Raw genomic sequence first — 19,719 nt, 5'->3', positions numbered from 1 at the left:
CCCCGAGGTTTTCTTACTCTATTTTCTTTTCTCGCCCCCGATGGTGGGCCAGATTTTTCACATGTTTTCCGCGGGCCTGCGGAAAATATGATACTTTCTTGCAGCGGTCGCGGCGTTCGGGTGGCAGCTGATGTGGTTTGGCGATGAATTATTTAACGCCACCACCACTAATTTTGAGCCCCTCTGTCTTCGTGCCCGAAGGTCGAAGGCCTTAAGCGATTCCGCCCGAGGCGGAGAGGAAAAATTAGATCTCCCAAGAAAGAGCAATGAAAATAATTCATAGTTTCTTTCCAGCGAGTTTTTCCACCCGAATGGCGCTGGCCCGTTAGAAACATGCAACATCCATTTGCGAATGGACTAAATTTTTCCCCTTTTGTGCTCCAGGCGGTGGCTTCTTCGCACGTCGCGGTTCAAATCATTGCTGGAGCAGGTTGAAGCTTCGAAGTGACATCCGGCCGAGGCCGGGAAAGGTGGTGCAGAAAAAAAAGGCGGACCGATAAAACGGACCGCCGTTTTATGCTGCCATTTTCTTTCCCACATTCATTACGGGTGAACAGAAACAAAAACCGCATTCGCTACAAATTGGCTTCCGGGATTTCCGGAAGTGGTGAGGATTATGCATGGCGCAGGGTTCTTTTATGTTATTAAAAGAAATTTTAATTCTATTCAAAATTAACGCGAAAAATGTTTGCATATCATGAATCCGCGTCCAGCATAATGTGGCCGGCTGGACGATCGGTCGTTTGCATGGCTAATGGCGCACTGGGCGATTCATATTCTAGGTCTGAATAAAAACTAAAACATAAATCGCCAAGCCAAAGGGGTTTTTGTCGCCCATCTCATAACGGACCGCGAACGGAAATTAGTCTTTCATTGTCGAATATTTTCTAACGAATAATGACTTAATTTACGAGCGAGCGGTGCTACGTCACGATTCATCTGGTGCATGCTTGAAATTGGGTTTATGTGTGGAAGGCCATCAGGCAGCTTGGGATGCATTTTGACTAGCCTGGCGATGTCTTTCGGGCACGGAATTCATTCTCCTGTGGAACTCTAGCAGACGTGCCTCACAATGGGAAGGGTTGCTGAGCTATCCGGCCAGTAAGAGATTATGCTTTATTTACTGTTTAAATAACCCGCTTCCCGCTCGACGACGTAGGACTGTTTGCTGTGTCGCATTCCGACTGCATCGGGTGCAACCATACGAAGGTGCAAATGTATGCGTACGGATGTGTATCCATCCGTCGTGTAGTTATCGCGTTGGTTCAACTCCAGGTGCGTTGAGTATGGTCCGGTCAAAAACGGTGTTCCCACGGGACTTATGAGACTGTAAATATTTTACAGAGAACTTTTGCCCCGGAACTGTCGGGTATTATCAAAAAAGGTTCGCGCCAAAACACCGTAGCAACTTAAGGATTTTATAATCTTTGCACAATCCAAGCAAACCAGTATATTTCTATTACTGAGAGATTTATAAAGGCTTTTTATTGACACTTTTATGGAGGTAATCTTTATTGATTAATCGAAGAATGATAAACTTTTCAACTTCAAACAGAGAATAGATTCAAATCTGTCCCCGAATCTATCGTAAATTGATTATGCTAAAATGTTAGTCGGTCACGTCATTAAAGCATTCCAAAATGCAAATACCGCTTAAAGCCCGAACGAATCAGTCCACTGGTGGTGGGCTGTGGCGAACGGGGGTCACATAGTCGTGACACGTTCCGACAGCCAAGAGCTCCTGGCTTCCCTGTTTCCGCCGTCCCAAATTGACGTGGAAAAAAAGGAACCGAAAAGTGTAAATGGCTTCGATGACAGCAAACGCGGCGGCGTGGGCACAGTAACACGGCCGGGCCCGGTGGACGCTTTCCATCAACGTGAAAAAGTATCGCTTTTCCGGCCTGCGGAACGTGCTTAATTTGTTGGCAAAACTAACTTTTCCACCACCGAACCCGAGCCCCGGCAAGTGACGTTGATGAACCGGTATTGATTGATTCTGCACGCCAAACATAGGCCTAGTGGTCGCAGAAGCTATTTCCGTCCGCGATCCTGCCATCCAGAGCCACCCAGGAGTGGCCCCGTCCGTTTTTGTTTGAGGGCAGAAAATGGCTGCCGGGCTTAGCGCGGGGATTGATGCTCACATCAACTGACCAGCCCGACCCGGACTCCATTGGTTGTCGCGGTTGACCGATGGTGCCCGCAGCTCGGCACTTTGCGCTCCCATGCCGCCCAGGAATAAAGCCGTTTCAAGGACGCCGAAGGAAAATTGCATTTAGATCGACTGGCGTGGCACTCACCGTGTTGACACACGGCAGCCGAACCGCTAAAACGCGGTGCATCCTGTGTGACCGCGACGGCTTTCACAGTGTTCATTAATCTCGTGGACACCGGTGGCCGAATCGATTTATCTTCCCAGCTAAATAAGCGGAGCGAACGACAGGGTTTCCGCCGGTGCGCCGGGCGTGTTAGGTTTGTTTTAGGTTGACGCGCGTGGTTTGAAGCGTTAAATGAGCGGAAAATACCACCCGGCGCATGGCGTAATCCGGGCAGGGGTTTGATCGGGTAGGGTTGTTTGACATCACTAACCAACCTGTGTATGAACCATAAGCTTCGGTAAGCGATGTGCCGTATATTTTGGCCGTATGTTTAAAGGCGGTTGTACTCCCTTTAAAAGGTTTTTCCAGCCAACGTTCGCCGCTTGCATGGGGAGACCCACACGTGGTTTTCGTTTTCCTTGACACAATTTCCAGCACGATTCGTCCCCAAATTGCTAAGCCCTTGAGCCGTGCGCGTGAGGCTTTCTCTCGTCAGCCCGCATCTCGCCAATCGGCAGCATAGTGCACGGTGGCACCCGTACATTAGCAAATGGATGCTGTACGGCAGTTGAAAAGCAATTTGTCGTGATGGCAGCTTGAAATCAGCCTGCTATGCTTTGTTTATTTTCTCGCTTTCTTATGTGCTTCTCACTTGCATCGCAGCATCGTTGGTGTCATCTGCCATGGTGATTACTGTTGCGGCCCGTCAATGCTGCCTGGGATGGGGGCTGGGTGAGAGTTTGAAGAGAGCTCCACAATCATCGTCGTCGTCGTCGTCGTCGGTGTCGTTTAGACGCCGACGCTCATCTGGATAAACGGTTCACTGAAGTGAGGCTGACTTTTTGTTGCCTGGAATTGCGATTAGTTGCTCGCTGAAAAAACGCGACAAAGTTGCTCTGCAGTTGAATGGTTGAATGTTTCTTTTCGTTGGCTTTCGTTAGCTAAGCACAGTAGGCTGCGACTGGGAACGTCCAAAGGTGTTGAAGTACGCAATTTTCATGTGAAAATAGTTTGTTCAATTACAATGTGGCACAAGTGTTAATAATCCGATATGTGAAGCAACGAAAAGTGCTTGTGATAAATTGTGTACAATTTTAATGTTCATAAAGCAGAAAAAGTATGTCGGAACGGAATGTGCAACGAAGATGTCTTCGTAAACGTGCACTCGAACGGCAACAATCTCCCCACCCGGTTCCCGGTAGGTTTATGAGTGAAAACAGCCATTCATAACTGCAGCTAACCGGCGTAAGTAATGAAAAGAAACAAAGCACTGGATAGCGGGATCTGCTGCGCTGCTCCACTTGTGCCGCCGTGCGGTGCAAGTGCATCTCCTGACGGCACCGCCATTCCATCCAAACGCTCGCCCGTATGACACTCGTCGACGGGAAGAAAATTGCAACAAATTTTCCACCCCGTTGCGTTCCGCCAGACGCACGGTGTAATGATGGCACATTACGGGCTTTACTCCGGGCCCACCCTGAATGCAGGTGGGCTAGCTGATCGCACGGCAGGAAAGCAATCATTGCTGTTCATCTTCAACCGTGCCATCATCTTCCAGCCGGGAGGTTTGTTTGCAGTTTAACGCTCGCTCGTCTTTTTCGAGGTTTTTTCGCGGACGGAACCCGTACCCGTGGGAGGTTATGATTGTTTTATGATACGACCGACAGCGACGCTCCCACCACGGCGGCATGAGTCATCCGGGTTGTGGGGGTTCTTTGCGTTATCGATGCGATAATTTGTTGACGGCGCTCGGCGGCTGCGACGGCGGCGCGCAAATCTTGCGTTTCGAAAGCAATTAGGCGTCGGCGCTGCGTGGCACGGCGTGGGATTAGCGGCGCGCCGATTGTCTCGCGCGCGATGGCAATGACCCGGACCGCCCACCGCAACATAAATATATCAACGCCAGCAAAAACGGCGTGATGTGAGCGGTGGATGGCTCTACCTGATGGGGCATATTGATGGTTTCCATCGTTGGTGTGCCTCCCGCTGGCAAAGCCAGGATCGCCTAATGCCCACATTCGTCAGTGGCGTTCAGGGGTTCCGGGTTTATCAGTGTAATCAGCGCGTTGACTTTCGGACTACTTTGAGCACCTCGCACCGCACCGCCATTGATTGCGGATATTTCCGGATATGGACGCTGGCTGCCGGAAACCCGGAGTGCCCGGATTGTACCGGAAATGCCGGTCATACCGAGTGTAAGTGTTTTTGATTGCTCCAAATTACCCACGTTTACCAACAATCAATGACTGGCCGCCCGGGTTTGGCGTGAGATAAGAAAGTTGCCGGTACGCGTCAATAAGAAGCGTAACGGAAGTGGTCGACTCCCACGGGTTTATTTACCCCTCGGTGTGGGGGTTTGGAACGAACAACCCCAGCTTTCCTGCCGAAACGAAAGTACCACAAACGCTACTCGGTGGGAGTGTGCAATGGTCGTTTATTGGTTAATTGTTGCTTTTGTTTCCTTGTCGGTTGTGGGTAAACTTTAATTGCCAACGATGCATACTTTTTATCGTGATGGAACCGTAATTAAAATGATGAAAAACAAGCCTTTTAAAGTTATGCTAACGTAAACGTATTAATCTCCCTGGCGAATAGTTTGCTAATCGTGTCGAAATTTCGTATACTTTCAGGTAATAAAACAACGGATACAATTTTGTCACAGTAAGTCACACCAGGGGGTTGGCAAGATGAAAATAATGTACCGTTAGCAATGCTCAAACAATCACCATTAAAAGTACGAACACGGGTTTATAGATTGAATAATTTATGCTCAACCGAACGAGCGAACTCTCCCCTCGGAATGCTATCTAAGACTCCAATCTGATCGTCGTAATCAGAAGATCGAGCAATAAACCGCTACAATCCCAAACCACGGCACAAATCATAGCAACAATCTGCGGCCCAACTGCGGGCAGCATCTACGGAGATCTGGGAGTTTTTGGCGAATGTCATCATCGCTCTGCCCGGCCAGCGCCCCTCTGTGTCTTCGTAATACCTGCGATGGCCCCGAGGCATCGCCGCGGACTTTCGCCCAATCGAAAGGTCCGCTGTTCACTTTCCCGGCCCCAACAGCTCGGTGCTAATTAGCGAACGCACGCCGAGCACGGCTTTCTGGCCATGTCTCTTCAGCGCCAGCTGCCAAATCAACGCCGGCCGCGAACCCGAGTGGCTCGCGAGTCTCTCATCGCCAGCCCAGCGGCTGGTTAATTATTTATCAACGGAAAGACTTTCCCGATCCCGGCGATTGGCGTGACGTGTGTTTTCCGTGCGTTGCGCGGCCCCCGTTGATTAGCCAACCATTTCCGTTTCCGCTGCCTCTTGCTTTTTTGGACGGAGTTTGGCCCACGCGCTAACAAGGCGGCGCGGGCCGGCAGATTAGCGTCTTCACCTTGAAGTGTCTAGTGTTCTTTCGCCGGAGTGAAGAGACCCTCTAATCTCGATGGCCAGCCCAATTACCGTCACGATAGATAACGCTTCGCATCCCTGTGCCGCTACTTGTTGATCAGCTGGCCATCATCATCAGAACGAACGGCGGAACGCGGTACGAGGAATTCTTATTTTCCCACTCGCACTCCATCGAGCCGGAACTGACACTCGGGTCGGAATGCCCGCACAGAGAACTCGGTCACACTTCTCTCTCTTCTCTTCGTCGGTCCATACGGTTTATGATGCCGTATCTGACACAACACCCCGTGGTGTTACGATTATTATCGCAGCATCCGGCCACTGCGAGAATCTTGAAGAGACGCTCCGGTCGATCAATAATTCGTTCCTTCGCCGGCTCGGGGTCGGGTCGATCGAAAGAAAGTAATTTATTGCTTCCGATTGCGTTCGGAATGTGTGCCACTCACCGTCATCGGAAACCTATTACCGCAGCGGAGGTTTTACTCTTTCTTCGTATTTCTGCTGGTGCCCAACACTTAAGGTGGGCATACTTAATGGACTGAAAGACATATTTGAGAACTTCTTCCCAATGTTAGCCCAGCGTATTTCTGGCCTACGAAATACTTTCGCTAATTGAATTCTCCCAGCGATTGTTGAATGTTTCCCCAAAAACCCGCAACTCAATGTGGAATCCTACTTGCCGCCGCGTGGTCTCCGTGGAATCTGTTTGCCGGTACCAGTTCCGGTCAGTTGCACATCGGTCCTGGACCTTGGGCCATTCTTTGCGGGGCAAACAATGTGATGCATTATGATAAACACGCAAGGCCGGATGTCGTAGCGAGCCGTAGAATAATGCCGGAAATTAAACATTCGGACGATCGCTCGAACAGCGCGTTCTCCGAGCATTCCCGAGCATGGACGGAGCCGGAAGTCTGAATGATTCCGGGAGAGCCCGAACTCAATTTCGGTGCCGTGGTACGCGTGGCCAGCGCGAAAGAATGCACCCGGTGCCGGATTCCTTTCTCGGTTCCCAGCTCGTTCGGGTGGAGGGTTTCCCGAAAAGCGGGTTGGCTTCTGGATCATCTCCACGAACAAATGATCTTTACTAATTCAAGTGCCACCGAGCAGCGTGGGGCCAACGTTGCGACCGATGCCTCGTTCCGTCTGTCAGGTCCCAGAGTGGTTCCAGAGACAGAGCGCCGGATGGGACGAAGAATTTCAGACCGTTCCACGCTCTGTCTGTGGCCTTGACGAAGATGTCAGTTGATGGCACTTGAGTGCGCTTCTTTAGATGGGGGCTATTGAAGGAAATTACGTCAGCTCGTGAGTGGAGCTGATGCAGCTGATTTGTTCGACAGGCGACTTTTATGAGTTTTTCTGAAGTTTTGACATTTTTCAATGTGAATAATTTACAGGATCCAGTGGCTCCCTATCTGATAGGCCTGTTTGGGATACAAACCCATTTGTAAAAACAATCCAGTTGTTAAAAGGGTTATTTGAATTTGTTGAAACATGCATCGGTGGGTCACATTAAGAACAAAGATCTACCTCATTGTGATCACCTATGGATGCATCTGCCAGGTGCATCTTCCCATCTTGCAAATTATGAACACAACGATGCGTTTCCTTCTGCATTGTGCTCGGGTGCATTGTGTGTTCCGTATGAAAATATCTCGAAAACGTGAGCCTTCCTGGTGCTTTTGTGTTCGAGCGGACAGCGGACCGTGTGCACTGCTCTCGTCGGTGGTTTCTGGCTCCCCGAAAGGTATACTTCACTTATGCATGAAGCTGACTTTAACGCGTTGAATGGGCCGGAAGTTGGCTTGTCCTGGCGGAACCGGACGCTGGAGCTATGGAGCTCCTCCTGCAAATGGGTACTCTCCATCACGCCGGCACCCTGAATGGACTCGTCCATTATCGAGTCAGTAAACGGTACACAGCAGCAGTTGTCCGGGACCAGAGCCGGCTGCGCCGGGTCAAGAGGGGTCCGTAAATCTTCTGTGTCGGTCCGGTCGGTCTTTCGGAATGGTCCAAACGAATACGCTCACTGCTGAAATCATCGATGCGCGCCGACATCCTTCTTGGCTTGTTTAGGCCACTGTTCAGTCGGCGCCGGTGTTTGCTTGTGGAAACTTATGGTGCAACCTGCTGCCGAACGGGTCCTTGGTCCTGTGGGACGGTGGACAGGTAGTTATGAAAGGTTCCGACCGCCCAGGAAGATCAACAATATTGACCGGCAGCAGGCTCGGGCTCGGGTCAATTTGTATCGTCGGGAGGTAGTAAATCGATGGCTGATTTCGAGTTCACTCCGGCTCATCGGTAACACCTCATTATGCAGAGTTTCCGTTATGTTTGCTACGGGGTCTGCCAACCTCGAGGGTGGGCGCCTATCAGCCGCTATGCAGAAGGTCCTGAACCTGCACGTGTACATGAGTCCCAAAAGTCTGTGGACTTTTGGGACTGGACCAGAAATTAAGTTTGTCGAGCACAACGCAAACTTCTAATGAAGCCATCTGAGCATGCAGTAATAATCCTGGAGGTCTTGGCCGGTAAGGGTCTCGTTTGCTGCGGTTTAATTTTTGGACCAAAAACTGCAATCGGTAGCGTGTTGGCTGGCAGGGAGTCGTTACTTGTTTTTGCAGATTACGAAAGCGAGCGCTCGTTGCTAGAAGTTGTTAACGAGCTACGACGTCGACTGCTGGCAGGAACGTCCCTGTGTTGCGTACCAACATGCCATTGTTTGACGTCACTAGCAAAGAATAGACTTTCGTTAACTATGCTGCACAATTCCGGACAAAAGTTATGGCTTTCAAGCATCACTCAGCATCTGATGGAAGCGTATCGCTTTCAGTGTCCCGAAAAAAGCGCAAACATTAGTTTCTTCCGGCCATAGGTTTCTTCCGGCCATAGAAGGTTCGCCTGCATCGCATCCCCATCGGAGTCTCCTGTAATCTGCTCAGGTGCGTGTTGGGCCCAAAAACCAACAAACCTTCTACCGGGACCCGGAACCATAACGTCATCACGGAACGGGCTTTACGTCAATCTGAGTCCCCGAGTGCGTACCGGTCCCGAGGTGTGTCCACCGGAGAAACACAAAAAAGACACCCGCTCACGCAGACAATCCTCCATTGTTTATGCCGGTCAACATAATACATCTATTATGATCGGATAAATGATACGCCATGCTTTGATAGGATCTAAAGGATGTGGCCGGGCTTTGAGGCAGTGTGTTTTTTTTTTTGGGAGTCTCTTTTTCTGTTGACCATTTCGGCAAGCCAGCGAAAGCGAAATGATGAAGCAATTCCTTCGGGTAAGCTTTGTTAAGACCCCTGATGTCACTATGCTTCCCAACCCCGGGTGCCGGTTTGACAAATCTTCTGCGTCCCAAGCGGGAGGGGCTCGTGTTACCATCTAAATGTGAACTCGTGTCTTACATGAAGATAATGAAAACGAAAATAAAACATTCGCCCGTCTTTTATTGCAAACTCTTTATTGTCTTTTACACGCTACCCTTGAGCTCGTTTTTACGTTCCAACCCCGCGTTGGGATAGTTAATTTGTGCAGCCATGCAGGGTGTCCAAAATTAAAATTTATGACCGAGCCGCGCTGCATCTTCGGCGCTGACGGGGTAATGAATAATTGTTTGTCCGTGGCAGGCGCAGTGTTGCGTGTTGCCATTTTTGCATACCAATAGAGTTCGGGTGAGGCAAAGCAAACACAAACCAAAGCGCCATTGTTGCTGCCTTTTCATGCAGTTCCGGTTGGGCTGCGTGTGACATAAGTCGATGCGCTCCGATTAGCATTAGTTGTGTGCAGCATTCAAAATGGCAAGCGGATCAAGGATGGTGTAATGTTTAAAACCTTTTCGTAAAGTCGTAAATTATGAAGGCTTCTGCAGCTTTCGATTGAAAGCATATGACGCCACCAGCGAGGCCAATAATGTTATCTGCTTTTTAAAATCATTTTGTGGGATGTTTAGTGCCACGTGGCTGAATCCATCCGAAAGCCAGCCCAGGGACGTTGATTACGATGTCTGTTTCCTTCTTCGTGGCCTTAGATGGTTCATGAATTCGTTTCGTCACAGTGCGCCTCACTCTCTTATCACTTCGTCCGGCATCAAGCCGAGAGCAGCAAGGCCAGTATCGGCCGGTGCATATCACGTATAGTATCTGTTTGAATCACGAACCGCGCGCTGCAGTTATGTCACGACGCGCTTCTGTGGTCGGTGCAGCTGAACCGGAACAAACTGGAACGCTGTGGAGTCGGTTATGGACGCCAAAAGCCCCCCCACATTCGAGGGAGATCCGCACATGTGCGTGGTTTGTCACCCGCGTTCGCGTGTTGGTGTGGAAAAGCGCCGCGGAAACGTCGGATTGATAACACACGGCGCACCTCAGTCCATGTGCTAAACGCGTCGCGTTCGGTTTGCTCGCTTTCTCTCGGTTCGCGAAACCAATCTCTGCCTCGCCAGTCAAGGCAGGTGGACAGACTCCGGTAGCATAGAACAAGTATCGTATTCACGGATGGTGGGAACCATCATCACCGTCTCGCCCAAATACTGATTCATTTCGTGATCAAATCAACAAACGGCCCAATAAAAAGTGTAAACGTGTCGAAAAAAAAATCAACTCGTCCGTCGCGTAAAGTGACCGTGAGAGATTCGCCCTCCGCCGCCGTCGCCGAATCCCCCCCCCGCGACTCGGGAAAGGTTAAGGGCAATTGTCCGAGACCCTATTTGCATTGCAGCCTCCAGCAGCAGCGGCAGCAGCAGGGCCGTGCTGTCACTCAGACAATGCCGGGCGCGCGGTGACAGCCGCCTGACAGCGAGTGGTCTCGTTCCCCGGTTCTGTGGAGTTCTTTTTTCGTCTCCCTCGTGGCCGTGCCTTGTTGACATTGCATTTGCGCCGCGCCGCGTTTCCAACACATCAGCACAAAAGCTGGCGGAGTGGTGCGTAGCATAAGCGGTGGAGTGTGCGGCGCACGTGTGTGCGGCTACCAACAGACGGTGCTAATTAGCTGCCACCGCGATAATGGGTGACGCCGCCGCCCGCAGCCCCCCACCGTCCGCCGTGTCGGAATTTGCGTGAAGGTGTGTGTGTGCTGGCGGCAGTTTCCTTGTGGCGTAGGTATGGCATTCGCGTAGGTCGCGATGTACGCAGGTTGCCGCGAAACACGTCAACAAGCGGTGGGAAGCTTTTAATGAAGATACGCTGGGACATTATCTAGCAAAGTCTGCGTTGAGTACTTCATTGGCTTAAAGCAAAAACAACGCACATTTCTTCGGAGGCACAATTTTGGTTCACACAGGAAATGGCAGGGGACCTCACAGACCCACCAGGATTCTGGTAGAGCTCTGCCCAAGAGAGCTCAGAAAGCCCGAAGCGTGCCTCCCGGAGGCTCGGAACCACGTTTTCGCTACACTGTTTCCATTGTCATCCCATCGCATCGCACACATGTTGAGGGCGCACACCTGTGAAGTCTCGTTTTTTATGGAAGCCGCCCCTTCCCGCAGGGTGGCCACACGCTGAAACAATTTTCTCCGATCCAGGCAAGGAATTTTATGTTGCCTCGCAGAGAGAAGGGCTCCGGGTGCAGTGCAACCACCGGCGCAGGACAAACTTTTCCCATGAAGTTTCCAGCCCACTGGTACTGGATTTTGCACCGACAACCGTTGTGCCGACGAGGACTTCCGTGTTGGTGGTTGGCCCCGGAAGATTGTTTTGGAAAAGTTTTCACATACGCACACACCGGGTCAGAAGGGGGGCTGGACTCTTCCGTAAACATAATGAATGGCTGACCATTATGGGTGGCTATCAATTTTGTCCTGCATGCCGTGTGGCATCCTGTTGCTTGATTTACGTGCCCAACGAAGGTGTGCCGCTGGTGGATGGGTGCTCCCGGCCGAGGGTCAAACGGGATGAGGTCAATTTGATGTGGTTTTGCTCGACCACCACAAGGGTTCAGGAGCTCGAGCAGTAATTTCACTTTATGAGTTTTATCGTTCCGTCAAACTAAGCTCTCCTCTGACCGCTACTCCTGCAGGCCCTATAGAATGTCTGGAACGGGAGCAGCTTTAATCTCACTTTACCAATTTGATCCTCTATCTGGCCGTTCGATTGCTGACACCTGATATTCTGTAGGCGTTGATGAAATGTAAACATGGATGGAAGCCAAAGGTCCTTTGCTTGGCTTGCACCTTCCAATGGGCTCGTAGTACCGATGCAACCAGGGTTCCACGGACACTGCATCGCATCCGAACGATGCTTTGTTGCGTGGATGGTACGTTAGGCAAAATGCGTTTAGCAACTTTAGACGCCTGGGCTGGACTTGACTATTCCCTATGGATTAGTACGAAAAATACCAGCCGCAGAATGTGATCTCTTTGGTTCTCCTAGGAGCACCTCCCGGTGAGTACGCCACTCGATGTGCACCTTGCTAATTCCGCTATGGACGCCGATTGATTTTATAAGAGGCCACTGGGAACCCTGACGCTGCGAGAGGATCACGTTTTTTGACAGACCACCGGAGGATCCGTCAAGGATTACACCGGTTGATTGAAACTGCACTCGTGCCCCGAGCGAACGCGGTAATCTTGGACGCCAACATACTCCTCACCGTTGGGGCTTCGGTTGCAAAAGCGGTTGATTCTTGGTGGCTCGGTGCACAGGCCCTCCAACACGAGCCAGCCAAGAGTGGGTAACGAACGTACTTGAACGGAGCGGTCCGCACGCTCTGTTAGTCTCGCCGTACGAAGGGCTGCTGCCAGTGCCCATCAATATAATGCCACCTTCTGACGCCCTGTCCGACGGTGACATAATGCCGTTTTATGTAGATCTTCACGTTTTATGGTTCCATTTGGACCTAAGTGACTCCCGGCCAGAGAGGTCACTTTCGCTGTCCGGTCCACTAAAGGTGGCGGCTGCAGTTTGCTGTCGTCGTTCGTTGTGTCATTCTCGCTCGTCCGATCCGCTTTAGGAAGTGTTCGAGTTCGAGAAGAGGCACTCTAGGTGAAGCAGCTCGGTTTAAGCTCGGCGGAATCGTTCATTACAATGACCCGCTATCCTGCCTCTCATCGAGACGATGAATGTAGGGATCGCTTCTTGTGATGAAATCTTGATGCGACAGGCCACCTCGCCATCCATCCTTATTTCTATCGGTGAACGGTGGACCAGTGTAAATTAATCAGAAGTTTCGGCAGCGCGTCAGCATTGGACATCGCTCTTCGTCTTCATTTGCCAATTACTCGACGACCCATTTGGTAAACGCTCCACGCATTGCGGACAGCCTCGGTGGATCGTAAATTGCATTTTTGCTGCCGTTATTAATCTCGTTCCTGGATTCTACATTTTAGTTGTAAATCATAGGGAAACGGTACTGAAAAAGAATTCTTTGTTCCTTTATTTTGTCAGTCTCGCAAAGTAGTTCCAAGATTTATAGTAGCTCTTCACTTCGCGCTTCAAAAGGTGGAACCATTGGTATGAAAAAGACCCAAGATTCCTATCGTTTCTCTGTCAACCGGCCAAGGAATCTGCAAATCCGTCCAACTCAATTTAATTCTTCGCGCGCGCACGCCAAAGGGGCATCCCCCGGGCAGTGCGAAAAAATGTAGAGTGCATCCTGGGTGCAAAGGACGAGCGCGCGAAATTCCATTGTCGATGTTCAACGAGCAGCGCAGATTAATTTTTTCTCTGTCCCATCACTATCCGCGTGGTTGCAAATAGTGATTCAATTCCTGGAAGCCGGCTAAAGGTACGGCAAACATTGTTCACCAACATTGTGCAGCTGCCGAGCATCTCGGGAGTTTAGTGTGGCGTTCCTGGTGTGCCAAGACGGTGCTCCAAAAGTGGAGTGCATCAGCACACAAACACAGTGCACAAAGTGTTAACAAAGCAATATTGTGAGCCCGGGAGCATCTTCCCGGAAAAGCGACCTTCAGTTCGGGGAACAGAAAAACAACGGAAACCGTCAAACGGAGGCGAAGTTTCGAAGTCAATTGTTTATGCTTCCGTAAAGTTTCGCGCGAAAGGTTTTAGCGGAATGCTGAATTTTCGATTATAGCTTTCCGGAAGGATTGATCAAATCGCACAATAATTGGCATGAGCGCCTTCGAGGAAAATAGAGAGCGTTCCAACGTCAACCTGTTGTTTGTTACCGGCTTCAAATTTGCAAAGAGGAATGAAAAATTGATTGTTTTCGTTTCTTTATGGGGCAAAATCCAATTTAGTTTACTTCAAATAATATCCCCCCCTGTTACGAGTGCTGCTCGATTTTCAGTATTTCCCATTGCGCCATTAGTGTCCCTTATCGGTTTAATCTTTCGGATTAGTTGCGAGTACCTAGAGGCTTTATTTTTTATTGTTTCTTTTCGCTGGTTTTTGTCGCACCCCCCCTAGAACGCTGTTGATGACAGCTTCTTACTCGGAGGGGTACGCTTTGGCAAAGGTTTCTTTTCGTCATCTTTTTCTATTTCGGTGCTTAAAGCGCCAATTTTACCTACAAAAAGTTCTCCAGCCGTTTCCGCTTATCGCTGAAAAGTGAAATAAGTACCGTGTTCGGTTTTTCTTTCTGCTGGCTTTTGGCTTCCCAGGTAGACAAGGGACTTCCCCGCATCGCGAGAAAAATGCGCGATATAACCAACAGTGTTCAAACATTGGACAACTTTTCCTCGCCCGAAGCGGCGGCGGGGTCTCGGCAGTCGGCAATGTTGCGCCGCTCGCTTTCAACAAGATTAACGACCAAAACGAGAGCCGTAGTAGCGTATGGTAAAAAGCCCACCAGAGCGCAGGACGGAATGGGACGAATCCCAGAACCAACCGCCGGAAAAGTTAGAACATTTTCTTCGGCACCGCGCCAGTTGAGCAATGGCGGGGCATAACAGGAAACTTATCCCACGGACGAAGGGATCTCAAAACCCAATCCTGGGGGGTGGCCGAGACACAAACCGGCTATCGATCTGGGAGTTCCTGGGGGTCGTCGAAGTTTTTAACGGATCGACAGCAGCAGTGTGTGGGATCATCCCATTTATTTATCTTATCGCGACCGATTCCTGCCCGCTCGGGTGGACCTGAGCATTAGCCAAACTTTGCCATTAGCGATAATTTCGCTCTTCCCGATAACTGCCCTCGGTGATGGCTGCGTATCCAACGGCCAACGCAAACTTTTGAAGGGGTCGCCGTACGGAAATGACGGACCGAGTGTGAGTGACTGACACTTTTGGTGCCACCGCGGGAGTTGGTGATCCGGGAAACTTTGGTCCTCCGCTAGCCCGGAAGACAGAGGGCGAAAAAGGGTCATCGCTAAGCCAGCAGGAGAGACTTGTTGAACGGCACCGTTCCATTTTGATCGGGTTCTTCTAGGCATGTCGGGTGTTCTGTGGATCAGTGACAGCGGCAGTTGATAATGGAGTCCGGTTTTTGGGGGTAGATAAAGGTTTGTGATTAGGTTTCGATAGCCAATAATGGAACAGTATTGGGACTATTCACTGATCCATTTGTCTGCATTCTTAGAAAAGGATTCGATTTTCTATGTGCTTTGTCACTTCGGTCCGTCATTGTTGGTGCCACACAATTCAACAAAACGCCAACAAAAATAAATACACGGTAGGGTTTCGCCACGCTATCGATTCCTGAAAGCTAGATATATTCTCTGGCGAGAACTGCCTCCACTATAGCCATAACTACACAGGAATCGATCGCTACCAAATTCCGAAACTCGGTCGCGAAGACTCTACCGATGTCCTTGTTAACAGCTAACCGGCCAACCTACGACCGACGGTAGACGAGCCATTCTCGTGTGAAGGCAAACATGTTTTTGGCCCCAGACATCACCGGCGCGACAGGTCCTTCGCTGGCAGTGATGCGCCTTCTACAGCAACACTCTTGTAGTGTTGGAACCGAAAAATGAACGTGAAAGTACGTGACAATGGCGCGTTGTTTTTACTCGTGTTCGCATATGTTGCGCTCAAGATACGAGTGTCTCAGGAAGATTGAGGCCTTGTTCCAATCGAACATAGTGGCACTAGGCTTCGTGACCGTAGCTCAAGTCGGAAACATGTTCGAAACATCGTTTTACTAGATAGCCATGCCAGAAGTGTCACATGCCAAACACTGGCTTAGGAAAAGTACGCCAGACAAAACAATTGATTGCCGAATTCCGTCTGCACCCCAAATTCCTTCGTTTGATTCTAAACATTCTATTTGATCTTCTTCTTTAAAAAACATTACCGTAAAGAATGTCGGAGTGAAACACTAATGAAAAAACCTGCCGTCACCACCGGGCAACCCTCACATCCGGTTCCGGGCCGAGGCCGAATTTGGGGCGTAAATTACGGAAAATGAGTGACACGCAACGAAAATATGTTGGACATTTTCCGGAGGGGCGCGTGTCGAAAAGATAAGAACATAGTAGTGGTCCGTGTCTTTGGCCACCGGAAGTGACACAAACAGAGCATAAAACGAACAGAAAAGCCCCACGATTGTCCCTTACCCCTGTGAGCCGGTAGACTGTGAAAGTGAAATAATAACACCACCGTGCTACGGAAACCACGTTCAGTTGGTGCCCTGGCACAGGCTTTCACCGTGCCAGTGGACGTCGAAGAAAAATCAATTCTCATCACCGCGTGGCGCATCCTGCCCGAGCAGGATGTGGCTTCGGCGGCACCGACGCTACACTGTAACATCGAACCGACGACGTCGGAGTAAGGTAAATTCCAGCTTCCACCTGGTGGAGAACAAACAGTGGAACCTGGACTGAAACGACCGCCGGGGGCTCCCATCCCTAGCTAGGTTCTGCATCCGTGTTTCCGTTTTGTAGATTTGAAAATTTGTGAACTTCAAGGTCGAAATGTGATTGATTTTCCACTGCCCGTCTTGTTCTGCGGTCCCAAAAGGGGGAATTGAGTGTGGAAAGCCCGCAGTGAGGTGCCTTCCGGGGGAGGAAAAATGGAAATTGTTTCACAGATGAATGAAACAAATTGTGCCGGAACAACCGCAATAACCGTTCCGCGTGCAGTGAGCACCGGTTTTGGGGGACTGAAATTTCTGGACCACGGTAGGGAACAGGGAACTTTTGTGAAACAAACGAACCACGGATCGCGATTGTTGTATCAGCGGCCGTAAGGGAGAGAGCGAGAGCGAGAGAAAGGTAAACGAATCCTTGGAGTGTACGGAAAACTGCACTTCGATCGGGAAAAAAGTTCGATTTGAGCTTTGAGCGTCGCGAAAATGATGGAAAGGAGTCCTTTTTTTGTTTCGTCATTTTTCTCGACGCCGGGTTTCGTTCAATTTATGTAGATTTCCCACCATTTTCCACCCTCCGGCGGTCGGCGTGGTCGCCCTGATCGAACGGAATGGATGGTGAGGGAACGAATTTGACTTTGGTTTGGGAAACACAAAAATTGCAACTAGTGCCAGTTTGGGAATCGGGCAGATTGACTTGATGGTAGGATTCCCCGGTGTGTTCTTTTGGGACGATTACTTTATCCATTTCGTTCCTGCTGCGTTGAGTTTCTCGCTCGAAGTGATTTGTTTGGAGGGCTTTGCCCTGATTGCACGTTGCTTCAGCTAGCTTCCGTAGCGAGGAGAGATTTATTTACTTTCGGGTTGTTCCTCGGTGATGGTTAAAAGGGATTTAAAAGGTTCAATGTACATACCAACACATTTGCAGGGTGCGGTCCGTTCGTGTAGCTCGTTGCTGAGTCGGATGGTTGTTTTACAAACTTTATTTTAAGTGGTAATTCCTATCTGTTTTGGTTCTGTACTTTTCCAACAATATTAACAATGCTTTTCAAAACATCCCACCAGTGGCATATAAATTGACGACAGACAGAGTTCACAGTGCCTGTTCTTAAGGACTCGTACTCGTCCTGTTAAATATCTTAGCGTGTCTCCGCTCCAGAGATTCAGTCTTCAGCTGCTTTAGGTTAAACTTAATGAAACCATTTTACTTTCGCTCCGACGCCCTCTTTAAACGCTCAGCGGAACCCGCTGATGGTGCACTTTTGGGCTGCTTCACCGTTTAGTTTGACGGTGGCAAACAATAGCAGCGCTGGGTAATAATCTACTCCGCCGAACCGCGAACTTCACCGTCGTTTAGTAAAGTGTGGCGAAAGTCCCATACCGCGAGCTTCCAGCGCGCGCGGTGTTCATACGACCGTTAAATATGCACCCAACTTTCTCGTCCTTTTACAGTTGATGAACTGAACTGCAGTTACTTTAGCCGGGTCGGGCGCGTGATGTGGCAAATAATCAACTGCAGTGCCTGTCGAACGCCGGTGCCGTTGATGTGCGCTTCTTGGATGCATTTTTTTTCCAGCCCAGCGACCAGGGACGTTGCTTTGTGTAGATAATTGCAACCTTCGACCTGCGCAGCGCCAGCGAAACTTTAGACTTCACCGAGTGTCACTTACATACTTTTCCGACATTATGAGAAGCAGTCAACAGTGCATAATTGGGTTTTGGGGGGCCCATTTGCAGTGCTCTCATTGTCTTTCCCACAACAAAAACCCTTTCGCATATATTATGTTTCACATTTGGTTTTGATGACGGTAGCCTCCTTTATTTTGGGGATTACGTTCAGCTACCGGCATCCAACATTCGTTGCTGGAACCGATGTACTTTGGGGTTGCATTAGGCTGCCTCCGAGCTTACCGAGCAGACCGATTTAAATTATCCCATTTTGGCTACTTCCGTGCCCGGGAGCATCATCCACCGCGTATGCAACACATCCACCATGGCCACCAACGTGGTCCTGGTTCGAGAAATTCCAAAATGATGCCATAAACTCATTTTCTACCCTCTCTCCGTCTTTCTCTCTACTTGCAGCTGTCGGTGACACTATGTAATTTGGGCGTCGGGGCCACCTTCGGTGAGTCGATCCTGCACGATCTGCCCCGGGACAGCACGGTGGTGACCAAGACGACCTGCGAGTTGCTGCGAGTGGAGCAGCAAGATTTCAGACTGATTTTTGAGGTAAGTGAGAGCATGCATGGAACCCGATATTAGCCTTCCAGCGAGCTGCATCAGCTGCAGGATTCCACAGGACCCGCAAATAACCACGGACGGAGCCCACTTGGGGAGCATTCGGAGGGCAAAGTAAATCAGGGCGCAAACATAATACCACCGTCTGTGTTGGAAGATTTTTAGCTCAGTGGCTTGTGGAGCAGATTTGCAGATTCGATTTCATGCTTAGTTGCATGCAGCATAATTTAATGGAAGATCAACTGAATGGAAGCTCCGCTCTCTGTTCCACTGAGTAATGGTCTGGAAGGGCAACATGATTTGCTTAAAGACTTTATAAAGATGATTATCTCTTCGTAAGGATTCGTAATCCGAAAAACGGTTCAGCAGAAATGCACACAATTTGCACCCGTGTTCTGCAAATCCGTCAATGAATTAATTTGTGAAATTCCGTATTTACTTATCAGCCGCATGAGCATGGAAAATTCTTCCGAACTGTGAGAAGCTGTGGGCCATTAATAGGAATTTTCCTATTTTAGATCAAACGTCTCTATTTATGCCACAGAGAGCGTATCAAGTGTCAATACACTAACGCCCAAACACTTGCGGGGTGCTCCAGGCGAGAAGTGAGATGAAGTCTTACATCTTCAACAAGGATGCTGAGCCACGAAGGAACCAGGAGCCAGACGTAAATCCAAATTTATCCCACAACAAGATGAAATCAAAGCCCATTACACCAGAAAACGGAGCTCTGACTGGTTGGCTACGTCATCGCTACGCCATCACCGTCTGACCTGATTGCCTAGGCTACGGACTCGGACAAAAATAAACTCCAATTAATTGGGGGACCCTAGTTTGAGTCGAGCTGTGTGCTAAGCCCAGAATAGCACGGCCCAGACTAGTAGTACGGGCTATTTGTCGACGTCGGTAAATACACGGTCGGGGTTGGCGCTCTCTCGGAAGCGAGGCGAGCGATTTAGTGATGCCAATTATGACAGCATTACTGGTGACGTGTTCAAACGAAACGTAGGAGCCAATGGTTTCCGTAGGCAACCGAAATCGCT

General features: G+C 49.8%; 1 protein-coding gene across 1 annotated transcript in view; it reads left to right on the top strand.

Annotated features, from left to right (window-relative positions):
• The first annotated feature begins 18,578 nt into the window (after positions 1-18,578).
• LOC131205912 (rap guanine nucleotide exchange factor 4) overlaps positions 18,579-19,719 on the top strand; it is a 31,511-nt gene continuing 30,370 nt past the window's right edge. Inside the window, exon 1 of the mRNA XM_058198219.1 lies at positions 18,579-18,667. The gene's annotated coding sequence lies outside the window, so the exon portion shown is untranslated. The remainder of the gene's footprint in view (positions 18,668-19,719) is intronic.

The sequence above is a fragment of the Anopheles bellator genome, chromosome 1, assembly GCF_943735745.2.
Source record: "Anopheles bellator chromosome 1, idAnoBellAS_SP24_06.2, whole genome shotgun sequence".
Lineage (NCBI taxonomy): Eukaryota > Metazoa > Arthropoda > Insecta > Diptera > Culicidae > Anopheles > Anopheles bellator.
This window is presented reverse-complemented; position numbering and strand designations above follow the sequence as displayed.